This window comes from Caretta caretta, chromosome 3 (genome assembly GCF_965140235.1).
Source record: "Caretta caretta isolate rCarCar2 chromosome 3, rCarCar1.hap1, whole genome shotgun sequence".
In the NCBI taxonomy this organism is placed as follows: Eukaryota; Metazoa; Chordata; order Testudines; family Cheloniidae; genus Caretta; species Caretta caretta.
The window spans coordinates 103,544,873-103,568,819 of NC_134208.1; the positions used below are offsets into that span (position 1 = coordinate 103,544,873).

The 23,947-nt window shown below is 43.9% G+C and overlaps 1 long non-coding RNA gene across 2 annotated transcripts in view; it reads right to left on the bottom strand.

Annotated features, from left to right (window-relative positions):
• LOC142071563 (uncharacterized) overlaps positions 1-23,947 on the bottom strand; it is a 152,531-nt gene that overhangs the window by 33,575 nt on the left and 95,009 nt on the right. For both annotated transcript variants that reach the window (XR_012667669.1, XR_012667670.1), the window contains exons 3-5: positions 23,565-23,732; positions 22,101-22,211; positions 19,938-20,059 (exon numbers count right to left, since the gene is read on the bottom strand). This is a non-coding gene — a long non-coding RNA (uncharacterized LOC142071563). The remainder of the gene's footprint in view (positions 1-19,937; positions 20,060-22,100; positions 22,212-23,564; positions 23,733-23,947) is intronic.

Genomic DNA, 23,947 nt, shown 5'->3' on the forward strand with positions numbered 1-23,947 from the left:
GGAGAACAACAATCAAGTATGGAGGCCCGGAGTGATCAGCTTATGCCCCAGTAATATCAAGTCCACCTTTACACACACAGCCTTTCTGGGTTACGTTGTAACCCCCTTTGGCTACAGCTGAGGATCACGGCCTACATTCCTACTCTGAGAAGGTGAAAGAAATCCTGTTCCCATTGCCCAGGTTAGGTACCCAGACTAGATGCTGATTGGTTTCTTCATCATTTGGGGTTGGGGGGTAGGGGAAGGTTACCACTATAATTTCAGGGCTGCAAAAGCCCCTAGAGCCACTGGGCCCCCTTCACAGAGGGAAGTGCCTGACCGATCCAGGGGTCTCCTCCCTAAACCCCAAATCTTCCCTCTGTATTAATGCAAAGGGAGCCCCTTTACAGCACAGCTCAGCAGTGTAGTATCAATCACAGGCAAATTTGGCTATGATAAACAAGGCTGTGCCACTATAGACAATAATAATAGAAGAATCTTTTTTGAAAAGATGAATTCATCTTACTATGGACCTTGAGAAGTAACTTTTAGAGTGGTAATTTATACAATTAATATGAAGCTAAAGTTTGATGAATCAAAGACAGAGGCTCACAATTCATTTTGGAAGATGCCAGTAGAACGTTATACGACTCAAGGTTCAGCATTGTTTACATTTATATGCCACATGCCAAAACAGCTGTTAACCTTACAGGAAGTCTCTTGCTAGGTTATAAACCCAGGAATATCTATAACAAGAATACCTGAAACGTACAAAGGGTCACTCACCTCATGAAGAAACAGGAAGTAATTGCAAGATGTCTAAGGAGGGACTTGTATTAAAGAAGGTAAAGGGAACGCGATGCTTCAGGTGACTAATGTTTTATTATATTTGTACAAGGGCACAATCTCATTACAGAGTGTACAGTAATCCAGTCAGTTCAGTAGTTTAAAGTGAACTGATATGTTCTCCCAAACTGTATGTGTGAAAGCCAGACACAAGGGAAAACTGACAAGTGAACTTTTCCATTACTTTTGAAGAGTGAGTGAAATAGGAATTGGTGCAATGAAATTAATACATTCAGGATAAAATAGGGACAATGAACCAGTATAGAGTATGGTTTTTTATTTAATAATTTTAAAGTATTTTGCAATCCTGGCTCTTTAAAATTCTTCTTGCCTCTCCATGGTGAATTACATTGAATAATACTGAGCACCCATGGGAAATACACTTCCTTGCTGCAAGACAGGAGGAATTTTAAAGGGCCAAACTGTGAATGTACATAGTGCTCTAAAACCACCTAGAAGACAAGATCTTTGCCCTGAAGAGTTTACGGATGGTCGAATTCAGACACATACAATGCACACTTCTAATGCAAAGAGATGCAGGAACTGAGTGTGTGAAATAAATGTGTTTTAAGGAGGGATTTGAAGGATAAAAGGAAAGTTACTTGGTTCATGAGGAAAGGGAGATTGTTCCAGGTATAAGTAAAAACATGAAGGAAGTCCAAACACAATAGCAGGAAGAGGACACAAAGGAGCAATTATCCAGAAGGTAGGTCTATGTAACAAGCAAGATGGTGGGCAGCCAGAAATGAAAGTAGGTGTGTGGCTAGGGACAGAGTTGTGCGGACAAAAGACTTACATTTGTTATAGAAAAGGAAAAGGAGCCAGAGGAGAGATGTGGAGAGGAGGCAGAAGTGGCCAGATGACATGACTAGATTTTTACAATGGAGATGGAGAGGAAAATGGACATTTTAAATACCTTGTAGAAGGATAAAAGTATCAAGACTGTTCGAAATGGCAATGGGGCATCAGAATAGATGCTGGAAGGACAGTCAGAGATATGAAACTGAACAGTGGGGGTGAGGCTGACAGTAGAGAGAGAATTTGTGAGTCATCATAGAGGTAATAGCTTAAATTAATGGAGCAGATGAAGTCACTCAGACAATTTTAGAAGGAAACCTCTAGTACATCTTCATCCTCCTTGACCTCTCATTTGCTTTGACCAACCTTACGTCTTGAAATTTTGTCCTTCCTCAGTTTTCAAGTCTGTCCTCTTCCTACCTCTGATTGTTCCTTCAGTGTCTCCTTGATAGATCCTCCTCTTCCTCCTTCCCATTTCGTGTGTGATTTCCACAGGGCTGTACCCTGGCCCCCTCCTCTTTTCCCACTAAACTCTCTTTCTGGGTGACTGTATCTGTTTACATGTCTCCAGCTACAATCTATACACTGACTCAAAAATCTTTCTCTCTATTCCAGACATGTCTCCCCAACCTCAGCCTCTCTCTCTCTCCCTGACATCCCCTCATGGATGTCTTCCCATTAACTTAAGCCAGGGATTCTCAAACTGGGGGTTGTGACCCATCAGGCAGTTGCAAGGTGGTTACAAGGGGGTCACGAGCCAGGCCATGTGTGGGACTGACAGCCCCAATCCCTTGTTAAATTAAAATTAAATTAAATTAAAACCCCGTTTTTTATTTATAAGGGGGACTTACACTCAGAGGCTTGCTGCGTGAAAGGGGTCACCAATACAAAAAGTTTGAGAACCACTGACTTCAGCTCACCATGATCAAAACTGAACTCCTTGTTTTTCTTCCCGTTTACTCCATATTCCCCTATTTCTTTTCAGCTGTTGACAAAACCACCATCCATCCCTGTTAATCCGGCCAGTGACCCAGATGTCATCTTTGCTTCTGTCCTCCGCCTAGTTTCACATGTCCAGATTGTGTCCAGGTTTTGTTGCTTCTTCCTCCACAGCATTTACAAGATAGAAACATTTATTTCATGGGTGGTGGGTGGAGCCCAGCTTTGAGGTGGCTAGCCCATGGATCCACCCCTTATGCCTCCCCCCCCCCCACGCTTGAAGCTGGAGCCCTAAGACCCCCTGTCCCCCCGCAGCTGGAATAATGAGCCCCCCCTCCGCCTGGAGGAACCCCAAGCACCCCACCCCTTTGACTAGAAGAGCCCCAGGCTGGCCGACGCCCCGGGTGCCGAGCCCTCTCCCACCCCTGCACCTGCCCAGAGGAGCCCTGAGCCTTGCCTGGAGGAGCCTTGAACTAGCCACAGCCGCACCGCACCTCCCCTCCTCTCCCCAGACCCCAAGCTGCCTGGGAAACACCATAGCGTGACAATGTCTCTTCCTGAAGAAGAACCTGAGCTTTTGATATGCCCCAGGCAGGTTCCAGGAGGCAGTATCTGCTACTCAGTTTTCTGGGTTCATCAGTAATCTTTCTGAAATCCAGGGAGATTACTGATGAACTCGGGAAGATGAATACCACATACTGCCTCCTCACTGCCCTGGAACCTGCAAGTAAAGCAAAAACTTCCCCTGCCAAACCCGCAATCAGGTGTCCAGCAGCAGCTCCAGGGAAGACAGAGCCTCTCCTGGCCTCTTGTACCCGCCACCCATGATTTCTTTCTGGCTTCACTGCCAAAATTCTTGTCCAGGTCGTCATCTCCTGTCTTGACAGCTGCAACCTCCTCTTTCTCCCTGGCCTTTCTGGCACACATCGCACCTCTCCAGGGACATGTGGGGGGGAAGAAAGGTGGCTTTACAGCACCTTTATGTCTCCCCAGTCCTGTGGTCATCCTCAGGGTGGGGTGACCCTAGATGCAAATTTGAGCTGAGGCCTGCTCTAATTTTTTCCCAGTTGCTGGCCACAAGGGATTGTTCCACCACTTAGGGGTAACCCGAGTTCAGCTGTATCCAAACTCTGACTCTTCACGCACCCACATCCCCTTACAAAGAGCTAAAAAGGGGGTAGTGTACAGCCCACTATGCTGCCTCTGCCACCTGGGTATTCCCCCACACTGGGCGAAATTCTCATTTAGTTTGTTAAGCTGTCTTTTTGGTATACTGGTACCATCAGAGCAGCACTAACAGACTGGAACTGCTTCGAGACTCTGGCCCATTATGTTTAGTGAATGACTTAGGCTGTTCTGGATGGTGTCTGTGTGTGTATTATATATATATTTGTAACCCTTCTGCCCGTCAGAGTTGGCAGCAACAAGGGCCGGGTTCAATATCTAGGGATCCATTCCAATAACACAATGCAAACCGGCTCGAGCCCCCACCCAGTGACCTGGGACAAATATATACCACCCCCGCTGGGCGCCTCCAAGAGGCAATACTTCCCCTCTCGCAAGCACATAGTCTGAGTGTAGCAAAAGCCTTTTAATAACAGAGAGAAACAATGTGGCATTATGTTTGGGAAACACCACCAACAGGATTCATAACAAAACCCATGAGCAAAACCCACCCCAAGCAAATTGGGGCATGCCCTTTTCCCTTTGGTTCTTGAGTCCAGCAACCCCAAATCACTCAAAGTCCCAAAAGTCCAATGCCCCAAAAGTCTCTGTCCCTGGTCAGGGCCGCCCCAGAGTTCGAAAGTTTATCTGCGGAGCTTTACCTCCCAACCTGGGTGGAAATGGGACGGGGGTAAGAGGCACCTTACATGATCTGAAGCTGACCGCCCCACGAACTCCTTCACTCAGCTGCGCTCCGCTCCGCCAGCCGCCCCACGAACTCCTTCGCTCAGCTCCACGGCCCACAAGCAGCTCCTGCCATCCACAAACTGCTCCACCAGCCGGCCCGCCAACTGCTCCACAATATATCTTCCGGCTCCCCCACTACTTAACACAACACTCAGTGATTTCAGCTCTTAGGTGAATTCAGCTTGTAGTAGGGGAGCCCCAGTGCTGGTGCACTGTCAGCCCAAAATGAGCTCAGCAGCCTATAACTAGACTTCTAATGAAATCAAAATTAGCTCTGATATTCCACAGTGGAGAGAGGAGGAAGTGCAATTAGCATGTAAGGCCCTCACCAAGGGGCCCATGCCACCAAGTATTAGTACTTGTCCCCAGCCTCTCTCCATTCACACAGTTTTGGAACCCATGACCCTTGCCTAGCGAGTGCTACTTAGTTGATGGTGAATCCCTCCATCATAACAAAAGGCCACGTACAGTTCCAAGCACAGTTCCCATAATCAGGGTAATAACAATTTATTCTTCCTGCCCCAATAACAGAGACACTGGGGATCCCACAGCAGCCAAAGTGACCATTTGGGCAGCTATGGTCTCATTCTAGGCGGGGTGGGTGTGCCTATGCAAATGAGATCGGCCCCTGAAGTTCTTTTCCACAACTTGCCACACCTCACCACCAGATGTCAGGGTGGAGCTCATCCTGACACTGCTTACATATTATTATATAATATAATATATATTAGCTGCTGCCCTAAAGGGCATCTGTAGGGCAGGGGTTCTTTTATTTTATGCTTTTACAGCACCCAGCACAATAGAACCCCAGTCTTGATCCACCTGTAATATGATTCCTACAACAAGTACAACCAGAGTAGTTGGTTGATAGGCAATAGCAGAAATGACAGAAATGCAGAAGACATGTTTGACTGGAACTGGACAAGACACTAGTGGTCTTGTGGTTTGAAGAGGATCCGATTAGTAAATGTGTAATAAAGCTTTAAACCTTAGAAAAGCTTTAAACCTTCCTGCCACTCCCCCCCCAAATGGGATAACTTCTCTTACAATATCTTGAGAATTTAGAAAATGTTAGGGACACACTGATCTTTTGGAAGGAAATAAGAAACATTTGTTGTGTGCTCTGCCTGAGCATGCTGGAGTTTTTTCATTAACTGTAGGATACAAGGAAGTCTTTGTCTACGGACAGCAGGATACATGTTTAGTCTATGGAGTCCTTCAAGGTTATTCGGGTAGGGAAGTCTAGATTAACAAAACACTTCATCCACCTTGGCTTTTGAAATAAAAGAAAAACCAATATGGTTCCAGCTGGCATCACGTCAGAAGAACTCCCCCACTGTTAGTACTTGAGCCTGAGTGGCATTTATTAGTTTTACAGCTGAGAAGAACATTGGCCATTTTTTAGAAAGTCTAGATGGCAAATTCACACAGAGTAAACTGTCCTGGGTATGTGGCTATCACTATTAATGAAAGAAGGGTTACTATATAAGAAGAAAACTCTTTTGATTTTGCACACCTTTGACATAATCTGATAGGGTCATTCACTGTGTCTAGTACAGACGGCAACTTTTCAAAATGCCGTAGGAGGCTCCACTCCCAGCTCTGCCCCAGACCCCACCCCGTCTCCATCCCTTCCCCCAAGGCCCCACCTCCACCCCACCTCTTCCCGCCCAGTTCCGTCCCCTCCTCCGAGTGCACTGCATCCTCCCCCTTCCCCCTCTTCCTCAGAGCCTCCTGAACGAACCACCACAATCACAGCAGGCGGGAGGTCCAGGGAGGGAGAGGGAGGTGCTGATCGGCGGGGCCATCTGAAAGAGGATGAGCTCAGTTTTGCAGGTTTGTGGAGGAAGGTCAGGGCTCTTGGACTGGAAAGATCCTTAGAGTACATCTACATGGAAATAAAAGACCTGCAACTAAGCCCTGTTCCAAGATGGAACAGGCTATTGAAATATCAACAAATAATCAAAATTTCTATTAGAAATGTTAAAACAAAAGATTTTTTTTTGAGTAAAGCAGCGAAAATTGTTGTTTTGACAAAAATTGTCACTTAGTTTCTTTTTTAAAACCAAAATGACATTTTATGATGGAACATTGTTGCTTTGTTTCTAAATGTCAATTCAAAATGACAATTATTGTTAAGAAAATTTTGAAAATATTCATCGGAATCAACAATTCCGTCTGAAAAAAATCATTTTCAATGAAACTGCATTTTTCAGCAGGAATACTTTCCAAATAATAAATGTTGAGCAGCTCTCAAAATAATATTCATCTTCTTACTATTACTGATGGAGCATTCAAAAGTGTGTTAGCTGCGTGACAGAGCATAACAACAAAAAGACAGTTGCAGCTGGCTTGGAGAACACAAAATGTAAATATTAGACAAAGTGGAGCAAACATGGAAGTGAGCAGGGAGGGTAGAGAGGATGAGAGCAGTGCTTCATTTTGCCAGGGCTGAGCCCTGGCACCTCTAGGCTTGGCAGTTCATAGCCCGGGCAGCTTGCTGCATCAGTTATAAATGGAAAAAAGATTGCTTGAGCACTAGACGAGGGTGCATCTACACATGCTCCAGAACGTCCATTACAGCCTGCATAAGTGGCCAGCTTTTGTTTCTGGTAATGCCTCAAATGTTCCAGGTGCTGTACAAACTCAACAGGAGGCACAGTGCCTGCCCCAAGAAAGACAAAACAGACAGGGAAATGGGTTGTAAGGGGGAACTCCGAGAAGTCAGTTTCCAAGTCATAAGTGAAGAAGAGGGTGACTGGCTGGTATTACTCAACTTGAACACACAGGCACATACAGTGTGGATAGGAAACCATAAGTATTAATTCCTAGGTGTCTTAGAAATTGTTATGTCCAAGTTTCAGTCCTAGCTGACACCAGGACCAATCATGTGAAAAGCTCCAAGAAAATACTGGGTATCCCCAACTCCCTCTGCAGCCAACTCAGTGCCTCACAGAATGGGCCCACCACATGTGTCTGACGATCACCTCCAACCACGGTCTTACACAGTTATTACACATATTACAATATCCCCGCTCTAGATGACCTGACCTTTAAATTATATTACATGGAAATTATAAAGAAAGACAGCAGACAAAATGATGGGCTGTACCATTAGCTTCCGCAGTATCAGACTACATCATTGTAACCATGCCAAGTTAGACCTGGGCAAATTCAACAGCATTTTGTTAAGAGCTTCACTTTAATACAATTATTTGACGCCTGAGTGCATTAGGACCCAGGCAAATACACACTCTCCAGCTGTTAACCATACGATACATTGCAAGAAGTGATGACTGCACCCCATAGTTCTGGTTTTCTGTCTCAGCCCCAGGGAGAACAAATGACAGCATAATCAAAATCAGGACGCTAGCTATTTGAATGCAAACAGTCAGCAGCATAAAGACACAGCAGTCCAAAGAGTGGATCAGAGACATTAGTGGCCTGAATTTCTTCATCAGGGTGCCTGCACTATACTTTACAGTGTTGTGTGGTATAAATAACTCTTACATGAGTGTGAAATCGCACACAGGTTCTGCTGTGTTGTTTTGGTCACTTCATGTATCATGTGACTGTTTCCTTCTGTTGGGTGCTGAAACCGCTTGGGGAAGTTTTGGGATCAAACAGACATGTTGCATAATTTAAATGAGCTAATTAAAACACTGACATGTGAGGGTGACATTCCATCCTTAGGTGTTTCCTCACCCATGGCACTTAACTGAATGTATGATGTTAAGAGTCTGGCCATAGCTGTAGGTACAAAACGATCAATTCAGGATGTTGTGTCACCCTGCACTTCAAATAATTTGCTTCCTAGAGTATTGGTGGTTTATGACACAGCCTTAAACATAGTGACTGGAATGCGTGTTTCCTTTGGTTACAGAACACAAAAACAACACCGTATTGTTGCAGCAGGAAGCTAGTGATGTGTGGACCTCCAAAGATCAAGATTTTATTTCAGATTAACAGCCAGAAGTCCATATGCTTATTGCAGCCTTATTTAAAACTCCAAATCTTTTGACCTCCAGAAATACTACCCAAGTAATTCTGCATCAGGTGTATGATCATTGATCTCCCATCCCTAGCTCATTCTCTGACCATACAACATATTCATTTCCATCCCCTCCACAGCCTCCAAAACCTGTTCCTGGTCCCTCTCCCAACCCATTCCACTTCGAAGATCCAGGAGATCATAGTCACTTTAACGAACTTTTGCTGTAGGAAAAATAGGCCCAAGGGTCCCTAATATGTGTTGGTATGAAAACAAGACAACTGTTATCCTTTGGAGGGGTATCCCTCTACTCCTCTGTCTCTGGACTGCTCCACCCTCTCCCTGGCTGACAGCTCTATTTCAAAGCTGTCTGCTTAGGGACACTTGATTCAGGCCATGGGTATGTCTATTCTGGAAGCAAACACCCATGGCTGACCTGAGTCAGCTGACTCAGGTTTACAGGGCTAGGGCTGTGGAGCTGTAAAACTGCCGTCGAGACCTTTGAGCTCAAATCGGAGCCCAGGTTCTGAGACCCTCCCTCTTCATGGAGTCTCAGGGTTTGGACTCCAGCCCAAAACTGAATATCAACGCCACAGTTTTACAGCCCTGTAACTCAAGACCCGTGAGCCTGAGTCAGCTGACACTGGCTAGCTGTGGGTGTTTAATTGTAGTGTAGACATGCCCTATGTGTGTTCCCCATTCTCTCCCCACTTCTCACTCATCTTGGGAGGAGTACATCCACATCAAATATTTGAGAGGTCTATTCAGCAGTCACAAAGAATCACTATCTGAGTATCCATTTATTTGCATAAAGAGAATATAACACATCCAAAGTTTGGGGCAGAGAGGAGCAGTAGGATTCAGGAACTGGAAGAGCTGAGACAGACAGACTGTAAAGGGAACTGTGGAAACTAAAGAAGCTGAGAAGTAGAACAACATGTCCAGTTTTTTGTCCTGATTTAGCTCCAGAGTATTAAGTGTTGATAGATTCCTGAGACTTAGACTGCAACTGTATGTGTGTGCGCCAGAAGAGTTTGTGGTATCTGCACAACACCTGTAACTTGATTTGTTTTCTGATTCAAGCTAGCTTTAGTCTCCTGCTTGTGCACCGCTGCAATACTCCCCCACCCTGCGGTGGACTTTCTATTGCTATGGGCTCTATGCCCCGGTTTCTACTGACAGGACTTGGTGTGTGGTTACAGCTCCTAGTATTCTAAAGTAAATATCTTTACTGTGAACTTTTTGGGCCTGGTTTTCATTTATATTAAGGCCCTTTAACACTGTTTTGACAGTGAGCATAAGTTACATTGTACCTACTTCAAGGCTCCTTTATGCTGCCAGAGCAGTGTGAATGGGCTTTAGTGTAAATGAGAATTTGACCCTGACTATTACAGTTCAAACTGAAGCTGCATTATTCCATCTGGACTTTTGCCTTTAGCAGCAAAGGAACTGTGTCCTGCCAGAGAATCTTAAACTTATGAGAAACAGGTAACTAATTGGTGACAATGGGTTACAGTATTGATTAATTCTTAACTACTTTTGATAGAACAGAGGGGAAGGACATAGCACACACTATACAAGGTCAACCCACTAATGGCCTGAAGATGTTAATTCATGATCAGATCTGGGCGCTTGGGGTTTGGATGACAGATATATTGATAAGGTGGGAGAGGTAATATCTTTTATTGGATCAATTTCTGTTGGTGAAAGAGACAAGCTTTTGAGCTACACAGAGTGTACACTCAGAGTGACACAGCTAAACATAAGGTTTGAGTCAGTATGAATGAGTGTGACAATGGCATTGTGGAATTCCATGTTTATTTCCATATCAAATCTGTTCAGATGACAAGCAAAAGGATGTTTTTTTCCAACATGGGTTTTAGGTGGCAAACTCAGTTTGGCCTATTGGATTAACAGTTTGGAGATCGAAAGGGCTGCAGCCCAGAGATTCACTGCTTGTGTTCACTGCAACCATTAGCTCGAGGACTTGAGGTACTCCACCCGAGCTAGCCTAGTGCAAGTGAGAATGACAACTCTGCAAAATGCTGGAACCACACAGAGTTATTGGATTAGCACAGTGATTTCATTAGCAGCTGGAGAGCTGCATATTTACTGCATTACTAGCACAAGGGACAGCAGTACATGCTAGCTAGAGCAAGCTAAAAGTGCCACATAATTGGAGCTACAGGATTTTGTGAGTGGATGGGAGCAGGGTTAGGATAAAACTAGAGTTATGGCTTGAGCTAACAATACAGTGAAGACAAACCCTAAGAGAGGCGGGACCGCTTGGTTCCACCCTTGAGGGAAATGTCACCTGAGGGGGGCACTCAAGAAGGCCTAAAATACAGCTTGTCTGGTAACCAGGACAGTCCTCAGTGACACCTGTGCAACCTTCAGAGAGGCTTGCACAGGTGTAACTAATAGGCACTATCAGAATTCAGAAAACCAGTTCTTTTAATGAGGCACAAAGTAGACTGAAATGAGGCTCCCTCTCCTGTAGCTGTACTGATTCTGCAGTGCAAAAGTGACTACAAAGTAGCATGGGCGGTGGGTATCATAGGCCAGGGGATGGTAAGCCTCCCCTAACCCAGGCTGTGGTCCCACCCACGGCCTGGCCCAAGGCCCCGTCCTGGCTCCTGCTCTCCCCTGAAGCTGGCAGGGTCTTAGCTCAGGCTGGTAGCTTGGAGCTAGGGCTTGGCCAGCTGGCTGCTTCGGCCGGCAGCCAGAGGTGGTCCGGGGCAGTTTGAGGCTGGCCAGCAGCCTCGGGGTTGGGCCAGCACTTGGGGGCTGACGGGTAGCCAGGGGTCACGGCGGTTTGGCCGGGGCTCCTCCGACTATGGTGTGGGGGGGCCTTTGGGTTCGGGTGTGTGGGGTTGGCGGGGGGCCTGGGGGCTAACCTCCCTGAAGAGGGCATTCACGCGCTACCTATGCAAAATAGTAAAATAAACTGCCACTGACATCAGTAAATGCCACTTTGGCTGCTCACAGGGAGAAGGTATGTCAAAAGAGAAAAGGTGCCATTTTTACTGAGTTACTTTTCAGGTCAGAGTTGAATTTTAAGCGATGTGAGATGGTAGAACTCCTCTATATATAAAGCTAGAGTGGCAAGGAGATTAATAAGTGTATGCAAACTATATGATGATGAAACCAGGATCTCAGGAGATGTGCACAGAGGGTTTAAACATTTCAAATCAGGAAACTAGCAATTGTGACAAGCCTCTAAGTGGGAAACCTGCATCAGCAACAGCACACATGCATGCTGAAAAGGAAGAACAGTGCATTAGGGTTCAGAGTAACAGCCGTGTTAGTCTGTCTTTGCAAAAAGAAAAGGAGTACTTGTGGCACCTTAGAGACTAACCAATTTATTTGAGCATGAGCTTTCGTGAGCTACAGCTCACTTCATCGGATGCATACCGTGGAAACTGCAGTAAACATTATATACACACAGAGACCATGAAACAATACCCCCTCCCACCCCACTGTCCTGCTGGCAATAGCTTATCTAAAGTGATCATCAAGTTGGGCCATTTCCAGCACAAATCCAGGTTTTCTCACCCTCCGCCCCCCCCCCCCCCACACACACACACACAAACTCACTCTCCTGCTGGTAATAGCCCATCCAAAGTGACCACTCTCTTCACAATGTGTATGATAATCAAGGTGGGTCATTTCCAGCACAAATCCAGGTTCTCTCACTCCCTCACCCCCCTCCAAAAAACCACACACACAAACTCACTCTCCTGCTGGTAATAGCTTATCAAAAGTGACCACTCTCCCTACAATGTGCATGATAATCAAGGTGGGCCATTTCCAGCACAAATCCAGGTTTTCTCACCCCCCCCCCCCACCCCCATACACACACAAACTCACTCTCCTGCTGGTAATAGCTTATCTGAAGTGATCATTAAGTTGGGCCATTTCCAGCACAAATCCAGGTTTTCTCACCCTCCGCCCGCCCCCCCCCCCCCCACACACACAAACTCACTCTCCAGCTGGTAATAGCCCATCCAAAGTGACCACTCTCTTCACAATGTGTATGATAATCAAGGTGGGCCATTTCCTGCACAAATCCAGGTTCTCTCACCCCCTCACCTCCCTCCAAAAACCACACACACAAACTCAATCTCCTGCTGGTAATAGCTTATCCAAAGTGACCACTCTCCCTACAATGTGCATGATAATCAAGGTGGGCCATTTCCAGCATAAATCCAGGTTAGACAAGCAATTTACAACACACACTTTGCTTCTCTACAAAAGAAAAAGGACACTAAACTTTCTAAACTACTACATGCTACAAGGGGCCACAGCAATGGTTCCCTCAACCCACCCAGCAATATTGTTAACCTATCCAACTATACTCTCAGCCCAGCAGAAGCAGCTGTCCTATCTCGGGGCCTCTCCTTCTGCCCCTCCACCCCCACGAACATGATACAGTTCTGTGGTGACCTAGAATCCTATTTTCGACGTCTCCGACTCAAGGAATTTTTCCAAAATACCTCTGAACAACATACTAATCCACAGAGGCCTCCCTACCAACACTACAAAAAGAAGGATTCTAGGTGGACTCCTCCTGAAGGTCGAAACAGCAGACTGGACTTCTACATAGAGTGCTTCCGCCGACGTGCATGGGCTGAAATTGTGGAAAAGCAGCATCACTTGCCCCACAACCTCAGCCGTGCAGAACACAATGCCATCCACAGCCTCAGAAACAACTCTGACATCATAATCAAAAAGGCTGACAAAGGAGGTGCTGTTGTCATCATGAATAGGTCGGAATATGAACAAGAGGCTGCTCGGCAGCTCTCCAACACCACTTTCTACAAGCCATTACCCTATGATCCCACTGAGAGTTACCAAAAGCAACTACGGCATTTGCTCAAGAAACTTCCTGAAAAAGCACAAGATCAAATCTGCACAGACACACTCCTGGAACCCCGACCTGGGATATTCTATGTACTACCCAAGATCCATAAACCTGGAAATCCTGGGCGCCCCATCATCTCAGGCATTGGCACCCTGACAGCAGGATTGTCTGGCTATGTAGACTCCCTCCTCAGGCCCTACGCTACCAGCACTCCCAGCTACCTTCGAGACACCACTGACTTCCTGAGGAAACTTCAATCCATCAGCGATCTTCCTGATAACACCATCCTGGCCACTATGGATGTAGAAGCCCTCTACACCAACATTCCACACAAAGATGGACTACAAGCCGTCAAGAACACTATCCCCGATAATGTCACGGCTAACCTGGTGGCTGAACTTTGTGACTTTGTCCTTACCCATAACTATTTTACATTTGGGGACAATGTATACCTTCAGATCAGCGGCACTGCTATGGGTACCCGCATGGCCCCACATTATGCCAACATTTTTACGGCTGATTTAGAACAATGCTTCCTCAGCTCTCGTCCCCTAAAGCCCCTACTCTACTTGCGCTATATTGATGACATCTTCATCATCTGGACCCATGGAAAAGAAGCCCTTGAGGAATTCCACCATGATTTCAACAATTTCCATCCCACCATCAACCTCAGCCTGGTCCAGTCCACACAAGAGATCCACTTCCTGGACACTACAGTGCTAATAAACAATGGTCATATAAACACCACCCTATACCGGAAACCTACTGACCGCTATTCCTACCTACATGCCTCCAGCTTTCACCCTGACCACACCACACGATCCATCGTCTACAGCCAAGCTCTGCGATACAACCGCATTTTCTCCAACCCCTCAGACAGAGACAAACACCTACAAGATCTCTATCAAGCTTTCTTACAACTACAATACCCACCTGCGGAAGTGAAGAAACAGATTGATAGAGCCAGAAGAGTTCCCAGAAGTCACCTACTACAGGACAGGCCTAACAAAGAAAATAACAGAACGCCACTAGCTGTCACCTTCAGCCCCCAACTAAAACCCCTCCAACGCATTATTAAGGATCTACAACCTATCCTGAAGGATGACCCAACACTCTCACAAATCTTGGGAGACAGGCCAGTCCTTGCCTACAGACAGCCCCGCAACCTGAAGCAAATACTCACCAACAACCACATACCACACAACAGAACCACTAGCCCAGGAACCTATCCTTGCAACAAAGCCCGTTGCCAACTGTGCCCACATATCTATTCAGGGGACACCATCACAGGGCCTAATAACATCAGCCACACTATCAGAGGCTCGTTCACCTGCACATCCACCAATGTGATATATGCCATCATGTGCCAGCAATGCCCCTCTGCCATGTACATTGGTCAAACTGGACAGTCTCTACGTAAAAGAATAAATGGACACAAATCAGATGTCAAGAATTATAACATTCATAAACCAGTCGGAGAACACTTCAATCTCTTTGGTCACGCAATCACCGACATGAAGGTTACTATCTTACAACAAAAAAACTTCAAATCCAGACTCCAGCGAGAAACTGCTGAATTGGAATTCATTTGCAAATTGGATACTATTAATTTAGGCTTAAATAGAGACTGGGAGTTGCTCAGTCATTATGCAAGGTAGCCTATTTCCCCTTGCTTTTTCCTACCCTCCCCCCCCAGACGTTCTGGTTAAACTTGGATTTAAACTTGGAGAGTGGTCAGTTTGGATGAGCTATTGCCAGCAGGAGAGTAAGTTTATGTGTGTGTGTGTTCCCGGGGCGGGGGTGTGAGAAAGCCTGGATCTGTGCTGGAAATGACCCACCTTGATTACCATGCACATTGTAGGGAGAGTGGTCACTTTGGATGAGCTATTACCAGCAGGAGATTGAGTTTGTGTGTGTGGTTTTTGGAGGGGAGGTGAGGGGGTGAGAGAACCTGGATTTGTGCAGGAAATGGCCCACCTTGATTATCATGCACATTGTAGGGAGAGCGGTCACTTTTGATAAGCTATTACCAGCAAGAGAGTGAGTTTGTGTGTGTGGCTTTTTGGAGGGGGGTGAGGGAGTGAGAGAACCTGGATTTGTGCTGGAAATGACCCACCTTGATTATCGTACACATTGTGAAGAGAGTGGTCACTTTGGATGGGCTATTACCAGCAGGAGAGTGAGTTTGTGTGGAGGGGGGGCGGAGGGTGAGAAAACCTGGATTTGTGCTGGAAATGGCCCAACTTGATGATCACTTTAGATAAGCTATTACCAGCAGGACAGTGGAGTGGGAGGGGGGTATTGTTTCATGGTCTCTGTGTGTCTATAATGTCTACTGCAGTTTCCACGGTATGCATCCGATGAAGTGAGCTGTAGCTCACGAAAGCTCATGCTCAAATAAATTGGTTAGTCTCTAAGGTGCCACAAGTACTCCTTTTCTTAGTGCATTAGGGGAGACTGATGAATAATCCCTGGTGACCTTGTTGCTTATTTGGACTGCAATTCTGCTCAAGCATGCAGAATCATACACAAAATGGACTTTTCTAGAGTTTGTGAGTGCCGGGTCCCAGGAAGAATCGACAAGGAACACAAAAACAGCAAAGAGCGATGGTACTTGGGAAATGCCCCTCCTACAGATAGGAATAATATGGAAGATATTAAAAACTAAAAAACAACCTTGGATGATCCTTCCAAAGTGACCTGAATGTTTTGTTCAGAGTTTTGTTTGAAGATTGTGAGCTGGCTTCTCCTTTGCATCCTGGCCCCTTGTGTCACCTGAGCAATTCAAAGGACTTGAAAAGAAGCTAGTTCTTCCCAGATGAGAATTTCCCCAATGCAGGGAGACTGTCAGCTGGTGCAGAGCCAGCACAGGTAGCTCTTGCTCTGCCATATCCCCAGCTGACCCGAGGAGAGAAGACACATTGATGGCATGTCAAGGCAGGAGTCGGTATGGCCAGAGTATGAGCCTTAGGGACAGTAGCCTGTAATCAGGAGTTAGAACAGCCTTTGCTGAGGTACAGGGTGGCAAGACCCCATCCTGAGAATCAGGAATCTGTAAGTGGTTCCCTGATGTCCCTACGCCTGGCCACACTGAGGGGAAGATTAGCACAGCAGAGACTCTGGACCACTCGGATTTCAGTAGCTGCATTTTTTGTTCAACATGGACCTGCTCCAGTCCCCATTAAATCAGTGGGAGTCTTTCCATTGACTTGCATGGGGTTTGGATCAGGCCCCATCTGATTGAGAAAAGTGACATAGGCCAACACATTATTAATAATAGCAATAGAACTAATGATAGATTATGTTTATGTAGCATCTTTCTACGGAAGGATTGTGTACTCCATCTATGCACACAGGAACTATTTCACCAACCATTGAGATGCAACCACTGCTGGGGTGGAATGTGGCAGTGGTTGAAGAGTTCACAGCAATGCTATATAAGGAGAATACTTCCAGTTTTTCTGGCTCCAGTGCAGCACATAACCTCATAGCAAAATTTTATGTAGAAGCAGGGTGAAAAAGCATGACCTGCAGGAAGGTTGGCCCACTTCCCGTACTGGCATTTCTGCTGAGAGAAGCTCACTAAATATTTTCCTCTATCTTTTTTATCCTCAGCTGCGCTCCATGAACTTTTGAGCCTAACTTAATTTAGTTTCAGCTATGCTGTTAATCTTATTTTTATATTTATCGCCCCCTTGCATTTCTTCCAGAGGAGAATTAACTGTGGTGCATACTCAGTATGTACAAAATCCTGCCAATATGACAGGTGATTCAATGGTGCACATTCAAAGGCAAAAGAAAAGAGAGTGTTTCAGATCACGAAGATGTCTCTCTGGAGCAAAGTTAGGAAGAACTGCTGAATAATTTAGTGATATGCTCAAAATCCAAGGGAATATCTTGGCTCTAAAGAGACTTTTTTGTCCCTCGAGAACTTCTAATGTTGAGCAGGCTTAAAGATAAAAATTCCTTCTCTGCCCTCCATCTCTCAGGCAGCATATGTTTCAGAGCAGTAATGCTGAACTATCAGATTTTATCCACCCGTTGACACACACTTTTTGTTTTGTTGTTTGAATCTTAATAATTGCTACCGCATTTCCTACAGATGCTATATAGTGAACAACTGCTAATGAGGGTTAACACTGAAATATACAGGAAGGAAATGGAGCTTTGCTCCCAAAAAGCTCTCACTGAGTAGACAGGATAGTTCTGTACCAAATATTACACTGCAATTAAGGATTAATATTAGGCAGAGCAGAACATCCAGTGCTATGAGGGAGACAAGTTCAGTGTGCCCAGTAAGAGGGCTGAGCTAATGGGAAGAATTTATAGAAGGGATTTTCACTTGCAGGATGAAAGCTATAGGATTTCATTTCAGATAAAAGATGTCAGTAGAAGCACATCCTCTCCTACACACAATTAATGCAATTGACTTGTACAAGCATCAAATAAGCACAGTCATAGACAGTATGTGTTGGAAGAGCAAGATGAGCGAGCAGTGTCTGTTGTTAGAGGTAGCGTAATCTACAGCACACTCCACCCTTTTAGCCCTCCTGAGGGTCTTGGGGGGGGGGTTCTCCAAACTCACTAGCTAGGGAGAATCAATTAATGCTCGGAACATTATTACGATTCTGAGATTAAGGATCAAAGCTGAGGAGTCAGCTCTGGAAAGATCAATGGAAAGGGGTGCTGAAAAAAAGACTATCTTTAGGCAATTGTTTAACTCCCTGGCTCTTAGACTTTTTCCATATTAAAGCCATCTCCCTTCTACAGTCTAATTTCACATCTTACCCCATAGTAGGTGGGAGTTGCTTGGTTACATGAAAAAGTGATATTAGGACAGGAGGAAAATATATGCTCTAATGTGATGGATGTGATTGCCGGGTTACATTTATTTGTTAGTGTTTCTGAGGTTTGTTTGCTCACCAGCCTCTGGGACTTTCAGGTTATTACTTCCAAGCCTCTCTTCATTGCTAGCTTGCTCTGTTCTGCTCTCTAGATCACTTAACAGTGAAGTTTCTTCTCCTGTGTTTGCTACCATTCCAACTTTTGACTCACCCACACATTTGACCACAAATAAACTCACATTTGAAAATATTTTTTACTTCCCCTAGTCTTTATCTGTTTGGTCGTCTACAGAGGTTGCAAGCTTTGTAGAGCAAGTACTCCCACTGCCTTCAGTGGGACCAGGATTTCACCAACACTTGGCATATAATGGACTCTGCTGGAGCAAATGATAACAAAGAGAAATACCTGACAACACAGTGCATTGAGCAATCGTGCAGGCTACTAAGAGGGGGTGTTCTGTGTGTTTCAATTCTAGGCGGTCAAAAGAATGATCCTCAGAAATCAAGATACCAAACTAAACAGACTTCAAGGTCAGTTGCAGTCTGACCATTCTTACATTTAGTCAACAGTTGATGCTGCCTGAGAGACAGAGGTAACCTGAGGGACCCTGAGCCCACTCTCTACCACAGGTTTCCAGCCCCGGGACCCTAAACAATTGGGCTGGAAACACAAACTGCTCTCTTTCCTTCCCAAAGTTTCTTCCTGTGGGCTCAGCCTGGACCTAATCCTGTACCCTTTCCTCCTGGTTTCTCAGTCTTTCTGGAGCACTGACTCCCAGTCTACTTTCCCTGGAATCTCCTCCAATTGGCCACAGGCCGCTTGTCTATCTCCCAGCAGGAAGGTGGGCTAAATCTGGCTTAGGTGAGGCTGAGTCCCAACCCCCTTTAAAGGGCCAGCTAACCCTGTGACACAGAGCAAAAACAAAATGCATGAAAGGCTTCTGTTGTGTGCTAGAATAATGAAACTCAAAGCTTGCAAACACTCAGAGGAAGGTTTTAAGGTATGAAATGCACACTTCTCAAATGACAAAGGATTATCAGCATCCTGTATTTTCTCATAATTAAACATTTGGGGACGTTTTGCATAATCCATTGCATCTAAAAGTTAATTACTGATACAATAGTGAAAAATAATCATATTTTTATAACCAGTTAAAACTTTTCTTAATCACATTTCATGAGACCAATTACATTTACTTTTCCATAGCCACCTGAAGCTCTTCTTCATTAGCATGACCCCTATCTGGCTATTTTCAGTATTTAAAAAAAAAAAAACCACTCTGAAGAGAGATTCATAAATGGCCTACTCCTTGCTGAGGCAGAAGTTGTGTAGCCTCACTGACTTCCAGTCATCAGTACTTCATATTATTTCCATTAGGAAAGATTATTTAGGGCAAACATCTGGGGTTTGTAAGTGTCTTGCAGGGAGCAACTTGCAAAATGGTATGCATAAGGAAATATATCCTAAGACTATAGATGGCAGCTGCCAGCAACAATGACCTTGCAGGGCTTATGTAAAATCACTATTAATGTGTTCTGCCATGGGCAGCGATTTTACTATCCAGGTGGGTCAAAGTTTAGAGATGGCTGCATTTGAGGATTAGATTCAGTACTGGATGACTCATGAAATTCACTTATCTTTTTATGTGATCTCTGATTCTAATGCAGGCACCTCTATACTTTGACTCTCTTGGACAGTAAAGTTGTATGCATACCAAACCATGTTATCTTTTAACTTGGAGTAAGGGACCTGAGCTTGACTTACTGTTAATAAGCCCTTCAAGTCGAGTGCTCTAACTTTGTTGGCAGCAGTTGCAGTCTCTAATCCATTTCCTTTTCTCTCTGTGTTCAGTATTTTGCACGATTCTCCCTTCCCTTTAAGTCAATCTTTAAAAAACAAAAGTGAAATTAGATCTTAAGCATTAGGTACATAACAGAGGTCACTGTGTGTGTGTGTGGGTGGAGAATGTGCAAATGAAAGCAGTAACTGAGTTTGTGAAGGAGTTTGCTGTGGATACAGGATGGGCCTCCTCTCTTGTCACTTACATGGATTTAGTCTAAATGTAATCAGAGTAAGGCTCAGGGGAGTATAGTTATTAAACAGGCCACAGGAGACAATGCATTAATTGAACTATTGAAGAGCAAGGGGAGAAGTTTGAACTAATACTTTCCCCGATTGTTTTTAGATGGCTTTTTTTTTCTATTTATGTGACATGAGGTAAATTTAAAAGAACTAAATATGTACTATTTGGCTAAATGGCTTCGCAATATGGGGTCACAACCCGTTACAAAGTAAATGAAGGGTAACAACAGAAAGGAGGGAGAAGAATTGCTTGGTGCTGCTGCCTAGCTAGGAGTAATGACATAAAGTTAAGTAAAGGAAAAAAGAGGCTGAGTAATAACAAAAGCTTTCTATAGTCTGTTAGATCATAGATCAGATACCCAGGGTAAGTGGTGGAGAGCTTATCACTTGAGATATTTGAAATTTGTCTTCACAAAGTACTGGAGAATATACCGTAGGGAACAATCTTTCCTAGATTCCATAGATTCTAAGGCCATAAGGTACTATAGTGATCATCTGTCTGACCTCCTGCATAACACAGGCCATGGAATTCCCCCCCGAATAATTCCTACAGCATATCTTTTAGAAAAACATCCAATCTTGATTTAAAAATTACCTGTCATGGACCCATGGTGGATTGTTCCACTGGTTAGTTCCTAGAACTGTTAAAAAATATATGACTTGTGCATTATTATAGAGATGGATTAAATGACCTAACCATCTCAAGATTCTCTGAATCTATGACTTTATTAGTTTTATCTTCTATAAATACAGCAAAATTTATCTTCTGCTGGAGAGCTTATTCTGGGTGAACAACACTGGGCCAGATTTAACCTTGGTGCAAACCCACTGAATATAATAGAATTTACTCCAGAGATGAATATAGTGCAAAAGTTGTAACTGTGTAATCAATGTTTGAGTTTTTAAAAACCCTGCTAAGTATATAGTCGCTGTTTACAAGAAACATGTTACAAAAGAAGCCTTTGAATTTCTGGGGGAGATGGGTATGTAACTCACATAGACTCCTTTGAAAATCTTAGACTAAGTCTCTCATTATACTGGAAAGAATTTTGTGTAAGATACAATATAGGCATTTATTAAAAACCCAATTCTGTAGCCCGAGATCCTCAAAGGTACATAAGTGCCATAGTCCTAAATTTGTGCCATAGTCCTTACTGAGCCAAGATTCCCATCAAAGTCAATGGATGCTTTAGCTGAGTAAGGACACTAGAACTGGGTCCAGTTCTTTGTAGTATCATATGAAGGGCTGATTGAAAGATGGCAATTCACTTCTGCAAGAATTTTAGGAGAAAACAATACAATTTTCAGTTTGTTCACAATTTTTCACTGATCTTTTCAAATTTTCATCAAGACAAAAATTTTCATTTGCATTCAATTTGAAATGAAAATTTTCATTTTGCTTATGTTCTAAATGGAAAAAGTTCATTTTGATTGGGTTTGATTCTAATTAAAATGAAACAAAAATCAGTTTTCAGTTTTTTTCTCCTGTTTTGTTTCTCCCCATTTTTTCCACTGGAAAAGCAATGGGATGAGGGAATGAGGGGAGGGACCAAACCCCCCCTCCTCTCCCCTCCCCAAAAAAACCCCAACACCTGAAAAGCAAAAATATTGAATTTCAATTAGAATTTTTTTTTCCATTTGGATGTAAAATGGGACTATTTTTCATGATACAAACAGTTTGTAACGTTTTTCATATAAGACAAAAAACTATTTTTCAGTGGAAAAAAAACCAACAAAAACCCTTAGTGTTATACCAAACTCAGAAAAAAGTAGTAAAAAGGGTTACCAATGAGAGCAAAAGTGTGATTTCATGAGTAGCAATGACACAAAGACTCATTTACGTACCTCTACTTGGCATGTTAAACTATGACGAGGAGGAAATGCACTTGGCCCAGATCCATCCAACACAGCTTCTGACAACAATATCATTAGCCATCAGGCATGCATCACAGGTATCTGAAATTAGAGAGACAAGGTGGGTGAGGAAATATCTTTTATTGGACTAACTTCTTTTGGTGAAAGAGACAAGCTATTGAGCTACTCAGAGCTCCTTTTCAGGTCTGAAGAAGTTCTTCACAGCTTAATACAAGATGGAACAAATTGTTTATCATAAGTTGTTAACACATTAATGGGCCACTTCACTTAAGTTTGTCTCTCTCACCAACAGAAGTTAGTTCAATAAAAGATATTACCTTACCCACCCTATCTTTCTAAATTTATACTAGCTAGCCATTGTCCTGCACAAATGTTAATATATAAGAAAGATAATTTATCCTGTGCCTTGTGAAATGATTCTCTTGGGCCGCAGCAGCAAGCAGTTAATATTCAGAAAGGTCTGTCACTATAACAACATTGGGATGGGACCAATCTATACAGATACACAGGCAGCTTTCCCCACTTCTGCATGGCAAAGGAGATCTTCCACTCCCACAGCTCCATGTTCTCCATCCTTCCGACCTACAGGCTAGGGAGCTGGTTTAATGCTACACACATGTAAAAGGCAGCTGCTTATAAACCCACTCCATAAACACGAGGCTGTAAAAATTCTGGAAAAAAAAAAAAAGGAACTCAGTTTCAGACCTTCTTTGAGCTGCTGATACTGTTCTCTTTATTTCTGATGAAAAAGCTAAACTTTCTCCAGAAAGCCAAAACTTTTCATGAAATGCTCAGTTTTTTATCCCAAAAAAGTGCACACGGATTTTTTTTTTTTTGAGCCCTACCTGTTTACCGAGTGCTTTGTAGGCACCACGACAAAGGGGAGTTTGAAGGAGAGGATGGCGCAGTGGCTTTGTGGATTTTATTGGGGAGCTCTGTCAGTGCATCAGAGGCAATAAAAGAGACAATCCGAAGGGATGCTGCTTGGAAAATTTTATAGATACCAAGGATTTCCCTAAGTAACATTTAATAAAATGTAAACTTCAGGCTACAGTAACAGTCAAAGTGCAAAACATTGATGACCAGCTGAGGGGAGCTGATGACCTCAGGTCAGAGGCATAGCCAGCAAATGCCAGTGACCCCAACAAATGTTCATTGCCACCGTCATTAATGTTAGTGTAAGATTTTTTTTTAAATAAAGCTTTAAAATGTTATTTTCCCTTATTACCACATGTCCTGGGTCATTCTAGAAAATGAACACCTTGTATGTTAGCCAGTCACAGCATCAGATAATTGCCATTTTTTGAGGTTTACTTTAGATCATAAAATGAACGGCAAGGAGTATAATCCTGGTCCCATTAAAGTCAATGGCAAAGCTTCCATTGACTTCAGCAGGGCCAGGATTTCACCACAGGTATCTTCAGTTTTACTTACTTGTTTATGTTCTGCATAAATGGAACCACTGAGTGTTTGCTGATTGTTTTAAAATGTCTTCAGTCCTATTTCCCTCAATGGGTTGGCCTTTCCTTCTTCTCTTGTTGGGTTTATGATGCCAGATTCCCAGTAAGAGTACGTTTCAGCCACAGTTGTTTACAATGCAGTCTGTAAATAATGGATTTCCATTGTTTATTCAAAGTAAAAAGGAAGACCTGCAACTAAGGTTTCAATATCTGGCGTTAGGCTCCCCACACATAGCCCATGAGCCTCTTTTAAGAAGCCAGGAGTATCCACCCATCTTGTAAATAGTCTCTGTCAAAAGCACATAAGAAAAAAGCTTGGCCAAAGGGAAATGTACAAAATGAATTGTTGTTAAGGAT